This window comes from Euprymna scolopes, chromosome 11, assembly GCF_053919585.1.
Source record: "Euprymna scolopes isolate OS-2025 chromosome 11, ASM5391958v1, whole genome shotgun sequence".
Taxonomy (NCBI): Eukaryota; Metazoa; Mollusca; class Cephalopoda; order Sepiida; family Sepiolidae; genus Euprymna; species Euprymna scolopes.
The window spans coordinates 79,510,362-79,527,014 of record NC_136492.1 but is presented as its reverse complement, the minus strand read 5'-3'; the positions used below and the strand labels follow the sequence as shown (position 1 = coordinate 79,527,014).

Below are 16,653 nucleotides of genomic sequence, written 5' to 3'. Positions count from 1 at the left end.
GGGGTTGGTGTTAAGGAACGGACGACAAGAGTTACAAGGCTGTTTAAAGTAAATTCAAGGCCCACTTTCTACTTTATTTTTTTTATATTTTGTTCTAGCTGGGGATAGGGTATCCTACCGGATGCCAAACATTCACTCACTATCTCACACATTATAACCGAGGGGTCTTTTTAAGATTCTAACTATCTCTTTTAGTGTAATTGTTTGTATCTCTCTTGCATTAGGTTCATCGAGAATATTCACCATGTAGTTTTTGGATTTCTTTTACATGAGTTAGGTTGCTCCTATAATTATAGTAATGGAGATCTACCTAAGATTTGTTCCTTTTTATGTTGTACATGAAACCTTGGTATTTCATTATCTCTTCCCTAGGTTTCATAACTAGTAATCGAGTGGTTAGTTGATTAGTTGTTTTAGAGTATACTAGCCTGGGTGCCCGGTGTTGCCCGAATGTTTGGAGGTGTGTGTTGAGCAAAAAAAAAGTGATAGTAGGCAGGCAGACTCGAACTTGTACCACAAAGGAGGAAAAGAATGTGAAAAACAAAAGTGATATCTTGGCTGTTACGCCCATCACCAAACCGGAAGTGACGAATATTTAAATTAAGGCTAGTCAATCGAAAAGAGGTGATGACTTTTGAAAATATCAGTAAAAAAAGCGACTCCTACCTGTAGAAAAGTGCCGAGGGTGAAGGAATTAATGTTTTTGGCCAATTTTTTGATATTTGTCGTCCGAAGGGTCGAGCTTCGGAATGATACTGATCTTGTGAACATCTGTCCAAAGTTTTAGGCAGACATACACACATACATACATACCATGTCATCCCAATTCCCCCCTCCCCAACTATCTTCCTACTCCTGGCAACACTAACCTAAACACCCAGCTGCCGACCGAGAGCGCATCACCCCACACCCCACCCACCTCTTCTCTCACATCCCACCCCTACACTATCCTTCAATAGCTGACCGGACACTGCCCACTAGCGACTTAAGTGACCCAGATAAATGTAGACACCGCACACACCAGCAGAAAAAAAATAAATATAGTAATAATGATAAAGACAACAAAATAGAAAACATACAAAATTAAAAAAGCTCACGCTAAAGCAACAAGTTACAAACCCAAAAAAAAAAAGACAAATAAACAGAAATAAATAAAATTATAAACATGTTAATTACCTAATCATACCATACATAAATCCCCTACTCACATTTGCTCCGAGGCTCCACATAGCTAACCAACTTCCGCTCCATCATCTAGCATGCTTTGAACCGATCTGTTACGCTTACCATTTGAAAAAGGAATTTTTCCGAAATTAATAATGGAATTTGTCGCAGATATAACAAGACATTTTACCTAATACAACTGAATAAATATGTGTATATATAAAATATATGTATGTACTTATTGATTTGTAAATCGCCACTTGTTCTCGTCTTCTCTTACCAACAACGACTATATTTCATTCCTCGCATTGTGGCAGCCTTCTAAATCTTTACTACATACCTATCCCACACAATGTTTCAAGCAAACTACATATCAATCCTATACATACATACATTTAAACAGACAAGTGAGATTTATATTATAGATTAACTCTTTACAGATGGGTGCAGTGAATATAATACACAGGTACGACTGTTTACATATAGCAAGATACATATGTGCCTGACTATAGTAGGATGCATGTGTAACAGTAGCATACAAGTGTGAAAAGGATTGGTAGTAGTTGTTATGAGTTCACCATAAGTTGTGATCAAGAAGAATAAGGTAAACAAAAGAAAATGAGGAGGATCCTGAAATATTCTTTGAAGAGAGTCGTTTAAGTTGATGGAGTGTGAAGATGAGGTGGGTGCTGCACTGAGCAAAGTGCTTGAATTCAAGTCCGAGTTTGGTCCGAGTTTGAGATTTTGTAGCTTTTCAGAGAATAGAGAAACATAATTTTGTATTTCAGTGGCCATACTTTCGATTGCATTAAGAATAAACATTTTTATATTTACTGATTTTATTCTTTTTTTTTTTTTCTCTTTTAAATTCTAAAGTCACAGATGTATTTTGACAAGTGGTTTTGTATAGGGTTTTAGAAGACTTGTATACCTTTGAAAAATGACCAAGTTTTCCACATTTATGACAACGAGTATCTCTGGCAGGGCATGAAACTCGTAGGTGTTTAGATAAATGGTAGGTGTCCTTTTTAAAAACGGCAGTGATCGATTGTTCTTGAAGCTTCGTCGGCCTATCATCATAAGTGGGGGGCAGTAGGAACAGGTGGGTTAAGTGCGGCGCCCACAGTGTTTGGCTGTAAATAAGAACTAGACTGATGTAAAGCACATTCGAAGGTATAGGCTTGCTTGTAAGCTGTTCTAAATGTAAGGGTTTTATTCTCAAGAAGACGTTTTTCCTGAGCATTACGTAAGCCGTTAATGAAGGCGTCCAAAATATGTTGCTCTTGGGCCTCTAATGCCGTCATTGCGCAGAAGTTGCAATCTTTGCCCAGTGTCGGAAGGCTCTTAAGGAAATGGTCCAATGTTTCTCCTGATTCTTGTCCGCGATCGCAAGTAGGTGTCTAGAAAATATCTCGTTTTTGGGCTTTAGTTTTCAGTACATCGATTGCTTCTCCATAGGTAACGCAATCCGAGATAATTTCGTTGACTGTGTGAGACAGGTAGTTGGTTAGGAGCACACGCTTATTGATGGGAAGTCCCGGTCTTTATACAGGTTATTTTCTCTGTCTTTATAGTGTAACCAGCATAGCTATCCGGTGTTGCCCGAGGGGAGGGGGTATAGACAACAAAATAGAAGAGTTAAAGTGTGTAATGTCTTTCTTTTAAAACTGCTCTTTCTCTCAATCCCCCTACTTCTTTTCATTCTCTCCCATCTTCCCCTACTCAGTCAAGATAGAAGATACTACATTTTGATCTTAACTAGTAATGAGATGATTCCAATATTTTTTCTGATTCTGATTCAATTACAGATTCTATTCTAAATTACTGATTCTGATACAATTACCGAACTTGATTCTTTTTTTAAAACCTCTAAATATTTAGTTATAAAGTTGTTTTTTTATTGGTTTATTTTTGGATCACTGTAAAAATCCATGTAATGTGTGTGTATATTTTTGCAAACGTAACAAATACACTTGTTATCTATAGATTTTAGTCTCACTGGTTGTTTAAAATCAATAAATATTCATTATTTTATTATTACTAACAGCAGTGGAAAAATAAGTTTTGAAAAAAAAAAACATAATTAAAAGAATCATTTTTGACATCGGAAAATACCGATTCCAATACCCAAAACAGTTATGATTTTTCCAATTTCCAATTAATCGTCCCAACACTAATTCTAACTCGAAGGCCAGGAAAATGCATTTTAGCTCAAGTTTCACACAAAATGATAATAAAAAAGAAAATCTGTTCTAAATGTTGCACTCCACCTCTAACCCCGACTAATTTTTCTCCTCAAAAAGAATGAATATTACAAAAATAAAACATGCATATATTCTGTTCGAGTTAGTGATGCGCAGAGAACTTTTTCAGGACAGGTGCTCAAGTGAAAAAAAAAAAAAAAACGGTGTCTCAGTGGGGCACAGGATTATAATACATTCCTCTGGAAAAGGCACTTTTAAAACAGGAATACAAGGCACCCCTAGCACCCCACGCTTCTGGACGTCCCTGGTCCAAGACAATGCTGTACAAGAATATATCAGCTTTGTGGTCATGTCTTGTGTAGTTTCTGACTTTTAGCCTGACACAAACAAACAACTGCCTTTTACACTGTAAAATAAAGGATTTCGTGTGCACTAGTTATAGATTAAGTGTTCATTTTACAACAGTATTTACTCGTGATGAGACGATTCCAACATTTTTTTCTGATTCTGATACAATTACTGATTCCAAATTCTTTTATAAATAGAATTGTTTTTTGTGTATTTGTGTGTGTGGGGGGGGGAGCAAGATTACCGTAAAAATCCATGTAATAGATGCACATAAATTCACAAACGTAAAAATACACGTGTAGAGGTGATCTATCGATTTTACTTTAACTGGTAGTTTAAAAATCAATAAATATTTATCATTTCATCATTAATACTTTTTAATGGAAAATCAAATCTTTATATCTATAAAAGTGAAATTGTCTGTCAAGAGGTACAAAGTTCCAAAGGGTTGACTTTTGCGGTCTCTAGTAAACTATTCAGTCAATTTAGGGTTTAAACATTTGAAATTTTACATAAAGGGTATTCAGACATGTAGCAAGTTTTTAAATCAGTTTTTGTGCAAAAATTTGGCTGCCAAGAAGTCAAAGTTTACAGAGTTGACCTTTGCAGACTCTACTAAACTCCTCCACCAATTTTGGGTCTAAACATTTGAAATTTTAGATGTAAGTTACCTGGATATGAGTCAAACTTTTTAATATATATATATATATATACATATGCACATAAAGGTATGAACAGTGCATAGGGACCGAGCAAAGCTGGGCTGAACTGCTAGTTTTAAATAAAAACAAATAAAAGAATCGTTTTTAGCATCAGAACATTGGCACATATTTTTCAGATTTTGATGTCGATTTCGATACCCAAAAGAGTTTTTTTTTATAAGGAAGACACCACTTATCAAGGCCCGAAGGCAACTCAAGGATAAGGGTTAATGAATGTAAGGTGGTGGTGTAGTAATCGTTAATGGTGTAGATGGGGTAGAATTTGCATTATTTAATGGGATGGCTCAACAAGAACTTGTTTACATTGAACTGGAAGGCTATCCTATTGTAATCGGTTGGGAAGCAGGCTAGTGGAATAGTGTTCCACAGGCAGATAGCTCTAAGAAAGAAGTTTTGTTCATGGAATCTGTGTTTAGATTTACGCACAGATAGAGAGTGAGGGAAATTGTCGATAGTGATTGTCGGTAGTTGAGGCAAGGGGGGAACCATAAATTGGAGCTCAGACGAGCACTCGCCATGAAAATAATGATAGAGCAGAGACAGGCTTGCAACATCTCGTCTGTGGGAAAGAGGTTGCAAGGAAGAGAAAAGAACATCACCTACTAGGTTTCGAAGCTGGTTTTGAACTCTATCAAGGCATGATAGGGCACGCCGAGCAGCTCCTGCCCAGACGTGACAACAGTACTCCATTTTAGGAGTTCCAGTTTTTTTAAATTTCTGATTCCAATTAATCATCACAACACTAATATTTACTTTTCTCCCACCATGCAAAGATGTGGCACAATTTTAGGAAGTGGGGATAGTAGACCAATGAACGAGAACTAATGCATTCTGGACCCATAAAAAATTATTCTGCAGTCAGTAGGAGAGCCTCAGGCGAGTAGCCATAAACTATCCCTTCTTAAAGAGAAAAGGTAACATATGAGACAATGCACCTTCTAGGGAAACCCAAAACAAATACCTCAGCCCGGCAGAGCAAGATAGTTGATGTAACAGCCTACCTATTGAACTGATTGTCAAGGACGTATCCTTGACTTGTATGAAATCCTGAAAGGACTTTTGGCATCAACGGTCCATATTAGTGAAACTCCCTCATTTCATGATAATAATTAGTTTGGAATTCTTTACTCGGTTGCTAAAAGTGGTTATCAATAATAATCTGCATTTTATGCACAAATAAAGCGATGCACGGGCCAAGATCAAAGTGTAGTATCTGTTCCGGCAGATACTGCAAGCTATGACTAGCTATGACTAGCTATGACTAGCAAAGACCAGATGTGGGGGCAACCCCACATGCCTGACCATTAACCAGCTCCCATTTCCCACCTCTCGGGAGCTGGTCCCCTTTTTCCCTTCCCCCTCCCTTCACTCCTCACATTAAAAATCGGCCTTGTGCCTAATTTGCTCGGTGGGGGAGCAAATAAACACCATCTGTTCCGACAGATGCTGCAAGCTATGACTAGCAAAGACCAGATGTGGGGGCAACCCCACATGCCTGACCTTTAACCAGCTCCCATTTCCCACCTCTCGGGAGCTGGTCCCCTTTTTCCCTTCCCCCTCCCTTCACTCCTCACATTAAAAATTGGCCTTGTGCCTAATTTGCTCGGTGGGGGAGCAAATAAATACCATCTGTTCCGGCAGATACTGCAAGCTATGACTAGCTATGACTAGCAAAGACCAGATGTGGGGGCAACCCCACATGCCTGACCATTAACCAGCTCCCATTTCCCACCTCTCGGGAGCTGGTCCCCTTTTTCCCTTCCCCCTCCCTTCACTCCTCACATTAAAAATCGGCCTTGTGCCTAATTTGCTCAGTGGGGGAGCAAATAAATACCATCTGTTCTTCAGATTCTGCACTTAAGATAATTTGTACCAGTCAATGGAGGGGAAACCCTCTATACTGGGACAATTATTATTTTTGGTAACCAGAGTGCCCCCTTTTTGCCTACTTTTAGGGGAGCTGGTTTTTACCTCACATTAAAAACGGCCTTGTGCCTAATTTGCTCAGTGGGGGAGCAAATAAATACCATCTGTTCTTCAGATGCTGCAAGCTATGACTAGCTATGACTAGCAAAGACCAGATGTGGGGGCAACCCCACATGCCTGACCATTAACCAGCTCCCATTTTCCACCTCTCGGGAGCTGGTCCCCTTTTTCCCTTCCCCCTCCCTTCACTCCTCACATTAAAAATCGGCCTTGTGCCTAATTTGCTCGGTGGGGGAGCAAATAAATACCATCTGTTCTTCAGATGCTACACTTAAATTTCTTGTTCTCTCTCAGTGGGGAGAAATCCTTCACGACTGAGACAATTTTTATTTTTGTTCCTTTTCTCCACGTTAAAAAACGACCCTGGTGTTTAACTCTGTCCCGTGGGTGTGGGTGGGGGGTATTGTAAATAGGAACTCTTATTCTATAGCACGGATGTAATTTTGTATTCAAATAAATGCATTGTTTATTTACAAAGTTATTATCTAATCTTTAATCGTAATCATTGTGGTTATGAATAATCTGAGAATCTCTTTAAAATGCATTTGCTTACACCACTCACACACACGCACGCACACACACATACACACACACACGTGTATAAATTAAATGAAAGATGAGAAATAAAAGTTATATATAACTTTATTATACGATGCCATGGCATTTTAAAGCTAAATGCTTCTCATCAGAAGAGGAGAAGGGCCAGAATTATACAAAATGCAAATATAGAAAAAACTGGCCTTTTATCAATATTTTTCCTTCACCATATCCTTTTTATTTTAAGTGGAAAAAAAACAACTCTGCAACTGCTTTCTTGTCTGAGGAACATATATCTGTCTCTGAGGCATTGTTTGGTGAACTTCTACTAGTCTATGAAACATGTGTAAGACATACTACATTAACATATGAATGAAATATATTTTCTGATTTTGAAATGATAACATATATATATATATTCTGGTTTTGAAATTTTATATATATATATTTATATATCTATAATATAAAGCTGAACGCCTCTGTGTGTGTGTGTGTGTGTCTGGTCACGAATAGGCTCCTATATGGTTGACTATTTTTTAAAAATTATTACGTATAATGATAGAAGATGTATTGAGGATCAGGAATGGGTATGTTTGATCCGGCAGAACGGTGGTTCATAAAAATTGTAGGGTCTGCGTTCATGCCTGCTTCCGAAAGTATGGAAATAAAAAATGAAAAAAAAAAAACGTTTACAAGGGTTTTTGATATATATGTACATAAGAATACTTTGATAAGTATGTTTCAACTTAAATAGGGATGGTATAATAAAATTGTGGGGTCTGCGTTCGCGCCTGTACTTCATGGAAATATGGCACAAACTTTAACAAAGACTTTTCATATCTATTTGCGTAAGTATACTTTGATAATTATGTTTCAGTTTGAAGAAATATGGTCTAATAAAATTATTGGGTGTTCGTTCGCGCCTGACCTCTATAGAATGTAAATATGTTACAAAGTTTAACAAGGTTTTTTAAAAGGGGTGAGGGTCCACAATAACACCTTAACTTTAATCTTAATTCACGTTAGCTTTTATTCATTTTTTAAGTTGAATCATATTGTGCCGAATAAATTCACCTCATAAATTCACGTTCTTATTAAAGTGAAAGCCCAAAAAAAAAGTTGAAACTTAAGACAATTCTCGACACAAATTTTGCATAACTCTGTTTTTCCTTCTCCCCTTGCACATGGCACTCTTTCGAAAATAGATAAATAGATAAATAATAAAAAATAAGAACGTTACTGTTTATCATGTCAAAAGAAGGAAAGAATCCTGCTCACGTGATTACGTGTCTTTTCAAAAACATTTACATAACCTTTTTATTTTCATTTATATATCTGTTTAAGCATTTTTTTGTCAGTGTACTAGAAGGAATTCAGTTGGTTACAACCCTTTCTACGTGTTCTTTACATTACACCGTTCAATACTGTAAGACTCAAACGAAGCTGTTCTGCTTGAAAAGGGCGCCATTTTCTTCTTATTCATATTTATATTGATTCTTTGCTTTAAAAAACTAAAGTAATTACGTGTTTACTTTTTTAATATCCCATTTTGCTGTTTCAGATTATTTTACTAAAGTAAGTAAAGCTTCATTATTTTTCAAAACTGTTTTTGTTTCTTTGTTTTTTGATATTTCCTCAATATTATTTCGTAAGAGTGTTTAGCAAAAAGGCCAACAAACGACTACCCGAATAAATAAATATACAAGAAATAAATGTTACCATAGTCAATAAAAGTTCAGTTCATGTTTTTTTTTGTTGTTTTGAAATAGTTTTTAATGCTCTTTACTTGAAATAATTTCAGCGAACCGAAATTAAAACGAAATTTGAGGCGATAACTACTTAAATGAATTTTTATATAAACTACACATGCCATAATCGAATATTCCTCAAGCACAAAATAACGGAAAACATTAAAATATGTTTATAAATATTCCTTACGTTGACGGAACTCTCTTAAATTGTTAACACAGAATTTTCAGGTGCTCCTCCTCCATTTCAAAGTCGCTGCCATTTTGATTTTTTTTTTAAATCGGTTCGTGAATTAAAAAAAAACTTTTTTTACAAACTACTTAAAAATACAAACCAATGAACTTTTCTACCATAAAAGTAACTTTTATTGACTATAGTAAGATTTATTTCTTGTATATTTATATTATTATATATATAACATTTTCTCTTTGTAAGGAAACATCATTTTGTTGGTCACTCTTGGCTACGAATGGAAACAAAGTTGATATAAAAAATATATTTTCGCGAAAATTATCTTTACTTTCATCATATTTTGCTTAGGGTAAAATCTTTGAGTATCAAAACTTATCTCTTTACAATCCCCCCTTTTCATAACCTATCATACTTTTATCAATCACAGTCCATTTTCTGTAGGCTGTTTTTGAACCCAGTCAACGACGGGTACTTCTGCTAGTATATATATATATATATATATATATATATATATATATATATATATATATATATATATATTCTGGTTTTGAAATTTTATATATATATATATATATATATATATATATATATATATATATATATGTTATTTTATCTGGGGGTTTTTTTTTGCAATACGTTTTGAATGAATTCAGTTATTTCTACGAGAGTGCATTTTTACCTAAATGCGAGGTGGGAATAATTTTCCCTTCGACCAATCTGCTACCCCCATATATATATATATATATATATATATATATATATATATATATATATATATATATATATATAGGCACACACACACACACACACACACACACACACACACAATGCTAAAATATGACTTCCATTAATTATCACCTCTACCTCTTCACCTAAAAAAACAACGAATATAACACTTGAAATTATACATAAGATTGTTTTCTTAGTGATTTAACATATATGACACAATACTGATTCAATACTTGTCCCAGTCTACAATTCGCCATCACGAAATTAGTACAGCCATCACTAGACAGGGTGCCTACCACAGCTTAAGAGGGTCCCATCTACCCTCGAGAGAAGGATAGACCACGCCAGCTTTTCAATCTGGTATTTTACTTTGTGGAAATCCAATCATAGTGCTAAAAAAAATCATCACATTCCAATCATAGTGCTCAAAATGCTTCAACTGAAACTAGCCCCCATACTTACACAGCTGTTTAAACGTTGTCTTAAGAAGAAATGCTTCCCAAGACCATGGAAAACTTCATCAGTCTGCTCCATATTTAAAAATTTTGGTGATCAGTCATCTGTCTCTCAGTACAGACCAATTAGTTTCCTGTGTGTCATGAGCAAGTTGTTGGAATCTGTGAATCAAACACATCGGCAGAAATAACCTACTCAGTAACATGCAATATGATTTCCGTTCTGCTAGATCTACAGCTGATGTACTAACTGTAATATCCACAGGATTATTGAATCTCTCAATAAGGGCTTCATTTCTAGAGCAATAGCCCTTGAGATGTCTAAGGCTTTTGCTAGAGTATGGCATAAAAGTCTTCTTCACAAGATTGCCAGCTACGAATTAACTGGAAATGTATTCTCAATTATTAAATCCTTTCTCTCTAATAGGCTTATAAGAGTAGTCATCAATGGGCAGAAATCAATCCTGGCATTCCTCAGGATTCCATCCTGGGCTCACATCTCTTCCTGATCTTCATCAATGACTTTCCAAATCATATTCTTAGATCATTCATTTATGCAGATGACACCACAATCTATGGCAACACTTCAAAAGATGGCAATAACAAAAATCTTTCTGATCCTCTCTCTTCTGATCTTGAGCATGTGGTACAATTGATATATTAAAACGTGTCATGTGTTATCTAGTGGATGTAAGATATTGTTCTTTTAACAGACAGATAATAAACGTATAAATCGTATGTATGTTGTTAGCCAGGGGACATGATATTGACGTGTAAACTGAATCATGTTGTATCAGACTTATCACACGGGATATTTTTACAGTTCATATGTAAGAAGAATAATATATGCTTCATACCTTTTTCTTGAAGAGTTCTTCTGTGTCTTCCCGCTGCTCCGTGACGAACCATGAAGCGATCAGCACCAACCAATTGAGACATCTGTTCTTATTTGTGAAACCATTAAAACAACTCTTTATATTTTTATAACATAAATTTATTACAGTTGTCTCAAATGGTTTTCACAGGATCTGCAGTTTCTACATTTTCTATTCTTACAGCCCGCTCCTAGCTGTCTGTCCACCTTTGTGTAGACGTCTGTCTGCTCTGGTGGTCAATCCTCACTGAATCTCTCTAAAACTAACTACATTACGTCACCTAATTACGTGTCTCATACCAATCTAATCCACCTAGTTATTTGTTTATTCAAAACCCCAAAATAATGTTAACATATATTTTCTATTTTCACATTCTTTTTGCGATTCACACGTCAATCATTTCTTTCGCAATTTAATTGTTTATTCTTCTAATTATCATAACTGATCCAGCGACCATCCGTCGTTCAAATCAATTAACAAGAATACAATAATAATAATAATGTTTTCACCATTGCTCCCGCTTGCCACAGTTAACAGATACTACGCTATGATCACAACCTAAAGGGTCATAACATTACACAATGGAGAAAAACGTTGCCGGTTAATTTTAATGCATCTAAAATCAAGCTTCTCTCTTTTCATCACAATCACAATGAATACCATCTGGCCCCAATTGAAATGAATGGCTTTTGTCTTAGGGAAGCATCATGTCTTGATAAGCTTCTGGGACTGACCTTCAGTCTTGATCTGAAATGGAACACATACATCAAATCTGTTGCCAAGATCATTGGAAAAACGGTTGGATAATTCTACTGCTCCAGTAGATATCTCACTGCTGATACAATCCTCTATCTGTATAAGAGCCAATCCTAAAATGGATATACTGTTTCCACATATGGGCAGGAACTGCTTGGTGTGCTCTATCCTGCCTTGATAGAGTTCAAAACCTAGTAGGTGATATCTTTTTCACTTTCCTACAACCTTTTTCCCACAGAAGAGACATTGCAAGCCTGTCTCTACTCTATCATTATTCTCATAGCAAGTACTCATCTGAGCTCCAATCTATACTCCTTTGCCAAACTTTCACAAAACGCACTGGACTAGCTACAATCACTATCAACAATTTCCCCAACTTTCTATCTGTATCTAAATCTAAATGCAGAGTCTATGAACAAAGCTTCTTTCCTAAAACTGCCTGCCTGTGGAACATTGTTCCACTGGCCTGCTTCCCGGCGGTGCCACCAAAAGAAAGAAAAGACAACAAGTCTGTCTGTTCTGAGATATACGAGTATGTATTGTATAGTTAATTTTTTTTTTTTACATGGTAGTCAACACTTATCAAGGCCTGGAAGCCACTCGGGGATAATATATATGTATTGTATAGATAATTAACGATGATTTTGAAATAATTTGTACAAAGTTTTTCTGTACACAAAAGAAAAATCACAAACAAAAATAAACGTGCACCAAAGAAATGATTTATGTGTTTCTTTCCTTCTTTTCTCTCACTTAATTGGCGACGGTACAACCAACTTGTTAGCAGTAATTGCTGAAACTTTTAGTGAGGGGCAAGTTTTCCTTTCTCTTCTTCTCTATTATTAATTCTCTCAGTGAATTGGCGTTGAAATACTTCGATTTAGTTACCCTTCATGGGAACGGCGAATAAGTATTTTCTCTTTGCATAAGCTGTGGGTATCTTTTCCTCTTTTTCTTTTCAAGTGACTTTTGGTCAGAATTACAGGCTTTGGGCTATTAGTTAAGGGGTAAATATCTGGTCAGCTCTTCACCAGAATGGCATGCTTCTCGCTCTCATGTCTTTCCTTTGTTTGTTCCTATTTACAATGACTCCCCACGGGACAGAGTTAGACACCAGGGTCGTTTTTTAATGTGGAGAAAAGGAACAAAAATAAAAATTGTCTCAGTCGTGAAGGATTTCTCCTCCCCTGACAGAGAACAAGAAATTGAAGTGCAGTATCTGAAGAACAGATACTACACTTTGATCTTGCCCCAACATGATCTACAGCTCCTTTTATATCAAGGTAGGTGGTTGGGGCTGGGAGACACAACCCCCTTTGATAACCAATCAAAGCTACCATTAATTCATCTTAATAATTCCTTTTTCATAAGTAAATTGTATGCCCAGAAACCATGATATTTGGCCAAGAGCGGGCATTTTGAATTTTTTTATTACATCTATTCTTTTTTTTTCCATTTCCACCCCAAACAAGACACAGTGCCCCTTTGAAGTAGGGAGCTACTACTGGAGACATAAGTCGAAGGAATATTATGAAGGGAGATGAGCAGCAAGATGTCTGTTCACATTACACTTGAACTTATGACTGTCAATCCCGAAGGGAGTTCCAAAGTCTAGCAGTTCTGGGGAAGAAACTATTGGAGTAGAAGGCTTTCTTACATCTAGGGATCTCTACTGTGTAGGGATGCGATTTAGCTGCTTGACAGGTTTGTTGGGGATATTTATATCGAGGGGGTACAAGTACTTGTAGTTCGTCAAAGCATTCACCATTAAAATACTTGTAGAACAGGCAGAGGGATATAACATTTCATTGATGGGACAGAGGATGAAGCTTAGATGACAGTTCAGGACCTATCATGTTGGTGACTCTCTTTTGAACCCTGTCCAGGAGTGAGAGACTAGTAGCAGATGCGCCAGACCAAATATGACAACAGTACTCCATACATGGGCGAATGGTGGCCTTATAGAGGTACAGGATACTTTCAGGTGTAAGTAGCTTTCTAGCACGGTAGAGAAAGCCCACCTTCTTCGCAGCAGCCTTCAGAGAAGCTTTGAATTTTAAAAACCAAAACAAAGATGAAGAATAAGATTTTCTATTGGGTAGTCGATCTGTACAAATATCGGATTCTAAAAGTCTGTACAAATATTGGATTGTAAAAGTCTGCAGATGGAGAGCAAATTCCTTCTCGTGTTGGATACAGAAAAATCATATGCGGGAATTGTAAAATATCCAGCATGTTTTATTGAGTGATTCTAGCTTCTGATTGGTTGCGAGCAGAGTGTGACTCCATTTTATTGGTCAAGTCCTATTGGTAGTGTCTATAAATAGAACCTTCCAGTCTTTTGGAATCATACCTTGTGGCAATTGGTTGTTGGTACATGTAGGGGCAATCCTATATATACCATCCCCTCCCCCTTCTCCTCCCTCATCCCCTTTCCCTTCACCCCACATAAAAACTGACCTTGTGTCATATTTTGCTTACGTGGGGAAGCAAATAAATACCTACCCTCACACATAATAGGAAAAATATTGAAACACAACAATATCATTTTCAACCGCCATTCACACCTGTCCAAGTGTTTAACCAAAGACAAAACAATTATATTATCTCATAGATACATGGGAACCCCAAACGAGTATAATTTATTAAATCTATAAAAACAAAATAAAAATGGGAAAAAGTTATAGCCATTGACTTAAAATAAGTGTTTTGCGTCTAATTCATGGCTGAATAGGGTATAAATTGCACTAATTTTTGCTTTACCTACTAATCCTCCAATCTGGCACGCCATACTTTGACGACTATAATGATGAAACACTTGTCTGTGTATAATTATATTTAAAAAAATATACATACAGGCACACACACATACATAGTCTCTTTTAAATTAAATTTTAAAAGAAAAAAATGGTTTCATTTTTGGCTCAAATTATGAAAATACCTAACCTAATTTTTCTTCTGGCTAGATTTACAGCTTGTGAGTCAAACATCAGGGTTCATTGATTCTTCTAAAAACCAAACAAAAAGAGTAGTTTTCAATGACGCTATTATTGTATCTATGAGTCATGGTTTTATGAAGCAATCACGATCAAATAAGGATGTTGCATTTCCTAATCGTTCTCCTTTGTTTTGAGGTCAAACTTCACTGGCCACCTTGGTTACTAATGTATTCAAACGTCCAGCATAACAGCAAAAGAAAACGAAAACTAAAAATGGCGCACCCTGAAAATCAATACTTGGATGCACATATACATTTCTGTCAATATTTAAATGTTTTGTACTTAATATCTGTTTTATTTCTGTGTCTGATGCATTATAGTTTGTGAGTGCATAATCATATCTGTAGGCTTAACCTATTATCACTACTGTATTCCATTCCATATCGCAGGCAAAATAAACAAATAAATGACATCTACATAAAAGGCGATATATTTATTACTAGCAGGTAAAACTTTAAACTCTAGGGTATTGGTTTCAAATTTGATTAGGTTAAGCCCTACTGATTAATCATATAATGATAAAATATGTGTCCATAGAAAATTATATATCACTCCCCATCACGGGGCATTACATTGGTAATGGAAAATCATTCTCAAATAGCATTTTGAAGAACAAAGAAACTAATCTTACGGAACAAATTAAAACAATTATTATATTTTGTTGGAGATATTTTTAATAATTTGACGTTTTGCCAAATTTACTAACATAATTGACTTTATAATTCTTCATAAAATATCAGGAATATAAGTGGTCAATGGCAAAAAATCGGGATGAATTTCCTTATTACCTGTGGTGACAGTTTCCCACCACCACCACCACTTTCTTAACCAGGTAGGTTGAGAGACGATAGCCAGTTCGTGTGCAAGAAGTGTAAGACAATAGAGATGGACTAAACCTTAAAAAAAAAAACAGGCAAAATTTATAGTGTGTTGACTTAGAATGAGTGCTTTATGCCAAATTAATGGTGAAATATGTACTCATTTTTTGCATTAAATACTAATCCTTATCAATCCCATTATACCATATTACTTAGTTTACTGCACTTTATCATGACAAAAAGTCAATACAAAATTTCAGCCAGATCGTTAAAAGTGGACCAAACAGACAGATTAAGAGAAAGTTTCTGAATTTTTGGTTATTCATATTATTTGGATTATTTGGACTACTGTCCTCATCTTGAGTGCTATTTTCACAACGTTTTGGTTGATGTAACCTTCGACCTTCTTCAGGTGTACCTTGTCGAACTCAGGAATATTTCTGTCGAACTCAGGAATCTACACAGAATTTCGAACAGAACCCTTTATTTACTTCATTGTATTTTTCAGTTGTCAACCTTCAAGAGAATATAACTTTACAATCGAATTTTTCCAAATACTCTAACCACTGCGGCACAGGTCCTTGTGAACAATTCTAATATAAATTTTAACAGCCTGAAAAAGAAAATACAATTATTACAGGAGCTCAACAATATGTTTTGGACACTTTAGTATTCAACATTCTGAGTACCATAGAGTGGCGAAATTCCTTCAATAGAATAGCATAAAACTATAAAAACAATAACTCTAATAAAAATGGAAGAAAATCGATTAGGTAAGGAAGAATATTTAATTTTCATCATTTTTTACAAAACACACGCAACATTATTTTTCGGACATCGTTGAAAAACTGTTAATAGTCTGTAATATCACCTTTCTTCTCAATAACTTTCATCAATCTTTCTTCATAATGATCAAACATATGCACAATAACATTTCTACGTGTTTCTATTAGTTGTTTTTTGGCATCTAGTATTCGTTTCCATAGTTGAGACTCTTTCATTATTTCAGGTCCATCATAGAAAAGTTGCGCAAGAATTTCCCAAACATTTTCCATTAAACTTAGATCTGGATTTTTTGCAGGCCATTCCAAAGTAGTCATATTCACTTTAGCCATCCAT

General features: G+C 35.8%; 1 protein-coding gene across 4 annotated transcripts in view; it reads right to left on the bottom strand.

Moving 5' to 3' along the window:
* LOC145287941 (beta-alanyl-dopamine/carcinine hydrolase-like) overlaps positions 1 to 16,653 on the bottom strand; it is a 151,134-nt gene that overhangs the window by 82,374 nt on the left and 52,107 nt on the right. Inside the window, exon 1 of one of the 4 annotated variants that reach the window (XM_080135898.1) lies at positions 10,944 to 11,159. The exons of the other annotated variants lie outside the window; for them this stretch is intronic. The gene's annotated coding sequence lies outside the window, so the exon portion shown is untranslated. Of the gene's footprint in view, positions 1 to 10,943; positions 11,160 to 16,653 lie in introns of those variants that run through there. 4 annotated transcript variants of the gene reach the window in all.